A 3382-nucleotide genomic window follows, 5' to 3' on the forward strand; every position below is an offset into this window, starting at 1 on the left:
CTGCAGTCCACATCGCACCCGGCCCCTACGGTTCCCTCGGTGGGTGGTGGGTCCGCTGGAGGGTCGGTCCTCGTCGCCCCTTCGGGCTGAGCCCGGCCGGGCCCCGTGGGCAAAGGCCCGGTCACCAGGAGCTCGCTTACGAGCCCCAACCCCAGGCCTGGCTCCAGGGTGGGGCCCCGGCTGCGCCATACCGGGCGACGTCACGGACCTCGATTGTAACTTCATCATAGGAGCTGTTGACCTGCCCTTGGTCTGGCCCATCACCCAGGACCTGTGCGCCATGGGAGACCCTGCCAGGGGCATAAAGCCCCAGACACTCCCCCGCCACTTTAAGGGTAGCAGGTCAGGGGGGAGATTATACAAAGTATGAATCCTTCAACTGTCCCCCTCACGATCCTTCTGACTTTTTGGGTTTTAAGCAGGAGGTGTTAGAAAAGTTTCCACAGGGAAAACCGGCTTGTGGCGGCCAAGCGCTCACAGCGACATCGCTTTTTGATGTTACAAAATAGGTGGGATGGACAGAATAAAGTATCATAACATTTTACCTCACTTTCCGCAACTTCAGGGAGGCAACAAAAGTTGAAATGTTGATGATTAATTTTTGTAGTTGATAATTTTGTTCTAGTAGCTTCAGCTCATTTTCTTTATTTCACCATTAAACTGCTATTATGCCTGTTTATACCAATATAACTATAGCTGGTACTGATAAGTAGTCTATTTGTGAGCTTTAAGTTATATTAAGAATCTTGTCGCGTCTCTTGTGCGCCCGAGTCGCTCTTGAAAGCGTTGTTTCCTACAGCGTGTGGTGCGTTCATGACGGGTGCAAAGAGCGAAGCAGAAGAGCGCAGAGCAGCACGAGGAAGAGCAGCGAGCACGCCTCTGACGTGTGTGTGTGCCGTGTGCACAAACCCAAAAACTCCAGGAAGCACAACAAAAGAGAAGAATGACTGTTTTGATTTCTTGATCCAAATGAAAGAAATACATTTTCCAAAATATAAGACAACAGAAAGATAGATAGATAGATAGATAGATAGATAGATAGATAGATAGATAGATAGATAGATAGATAGATAGATAGATAGATAACACTTTTTCATGTTTAGTTCAGAATTTAAATCAAAACCTAGATTAACATATGAAAAAATAAATAAATAGGAAAGTATTTCTGGCATTAACATTCACAAATAGCAACTTGAAGAAGCTCAAGTCCAGTATTTATTAAGTAATTCTGGCAATCTGTCAATATTAATAATTTCTAGCTTCAGTAAAAAATAAGAAAATTACTTTCATCAATATACTGATAACAGATTAATCAGAAACAGTGGGAGATATTGATTTGTTTTGTAGAATTGTTTTTCTTTTTTCTTAAACTTTGATTAAAATATGTCAGCTCTTCTTTGTATGTTTCCTGTTGGGCCGTGTGCAATTTTTTTAGTACAGGATTGTAAAACCCAAGTGAGACAGTCACACGTGCTGTTTAGTGTTTCCTCTTTTCAGTAACTTTATGTTCAGATCAAACTGTTCTCTTCCATGTGTCCTAATGATTTATTCTGTCCTGTGAATACTTCATTATCAATCAATCAATCTTTATTTATAATGCACTTTTCATATTCCAAAAAACATTGCAAAGTGCAATATTAAAAACAAAAATCAATATATAATAAAATAACTTTTTATTCAGAGTTTGATTTTTCTCTGCACGGTAATAAAATTTGGTCTTATGTAATAAATCCTGCTCCGGCCTGGGAATGTGTGTGTCCTTGCTATTGGTAGGATAAACCACACTGTGTCAACAAATTGCCTTGTAATGCTTGTAATGCTTGTAATGTTTGCCCGCCTTCAGCGTGACAGACGCATTTTGCACACGGTACTGTTGTTGCCTGGACAGTATAAAAGGGCCGCCTCTCCAGCCTACAGTCACAACTCACTGACTCCTTCCAGGAAGAACACACCTCACCAGCAGCTCCTCTCTCCGTGGACCAACAAGCCAACTGCTGAGACATGGACCCCTGCCAGTGCAAGTGCAAAAAGCGTGAGTCTTGTTCTCTCTGCGTGGCTTTGGTTTGTTCACATTTTAACTTTTGAAACTGACCGTGTGTCTCCTGTTTTTCAGCTGAATGCCACAAATGTGACTCAAGCTGCTGTTGCTGCGATTGTTGCTGCAGCAAATGCAAGAAGAGTAAGTGGAACCCAGGCTTCTGATCCTCTGTTTAAAACCCTTTGAATGTTAAATCTTGAGACGAATGTGAACTTTGAGGATTGATTTTAGGCCTGTATGCATGACACTCAACAGGTGGATGCTCTTGACTTAATTGCAGTGGTTTTGTGTAATCTGAAACATGAAGATGTTTTGAGCCTGACCAGCAGTTTGGCCCAAATCTGACATGTCTTTAATCAAAACGGTCTCGTCTGCATCTCACATCTCACAATCTGTGTCTTTCCAGGCTGCTGCCCATGCTGCCCACCCGGGTGCAGCAAATGTGCCTCTGACTGCGTGTGCAAAGAGAAGACATGCAATTCCAGCTGCTGCTGATGACCGTCCTGCAGCACCAGCACATCCCTGCCGCCATGGTGGAGCACTTTGAATCAACATGACCATGATGGAGCACTTTATATGAATATGGCCTGATACATTTACATTTGTATGGATTATCTATTTTGTATTTGGAGTGTAAATAAACATATTTAATTACTTCATTTGGTTTTGAGTGTCTTCAAGCCCGAAAGGTGACCTCATTCAATCTAAAGGGTTTCTCATTTACACTGCCACTTAACAGATGTGGAAGAATTATAGAAAGTATGAATCCTTCAACCCCGAGTCCCCAAGCTGATAAACTACCCTGAATTTTTGAAGTGCTGGATAATTCATTGTAATTGAATTTCAAATATGTTCATAATACAGTTTCAGAAGGGGTAGACACTCCTACACACTACTCCACTTACAGTCTTGCTTATTTCCGTAAAATAAATTATGATACTTCATAATATTGTGATCAAAACAAAGAATCACAGGATGCATCAGAGTTCACTGGAAAGGAGGGGGAATTCAATCAGCATACCCCATTTTCAGCATTATTGTATTCATTGTTTTAATTTATATTTCTATATCCAAAATGAAAATTAATTAGTTCATTTTTTATACTGCTGTTTCCTTTTCAGGGTCACAGGAGCCGATCCCAGCTACTGCGGGCGAGGGCGGGCTACACCCTGGACAGGTCGCCAGTCTGTCGCAGGGCTAACACATAGACAAACAACCTTTTACGCTCACATTCACACCTGTGCATGTTTTTGGACCGTGGGAGGAAGCCGGAGTACCCGGAGGGAACCCACACACACACGGGGAGAACATGCAAACTCCACACAGAAAGACCCTGAGCCCTGG

General features: G+C 42.7%; 1 long non-coding RNA gene across 1 annotated transcript; it reads left to right on the forward strand.

Moving 5' to 3' along the window:
• Positions 1-1919: 1919 nt before the first annotated feature.
• LOC115392081 (uncharacterized) lies at positions 1920-2697 on the forward strand. The gene is made up of 3 exons (XR_003931812.1): positions 1920-2032; positions 2114-2179; positions 2445-2697. It is a non-coding gene; the product is annotated as an uncharacterized LOC115392081 (long non-coding RNA).
• The last annotated feature ends 685 nt before the right edge of the window (positions 2698-3382 follow it).

This window comes from Salarias fasciatus, chromosome 7 (genome assembly GCF_902148845.1).
Source record: "Salarias fasciatus chromosome 7, fSalaFa1.1, whole genome shotgun sequence".
Lineage (NCBI taxonomy): Eukaryota > Metazoa > Chordata > Actinopteri > Blenniiformes > Blenniidae > Salarias > Salarias fasciatus.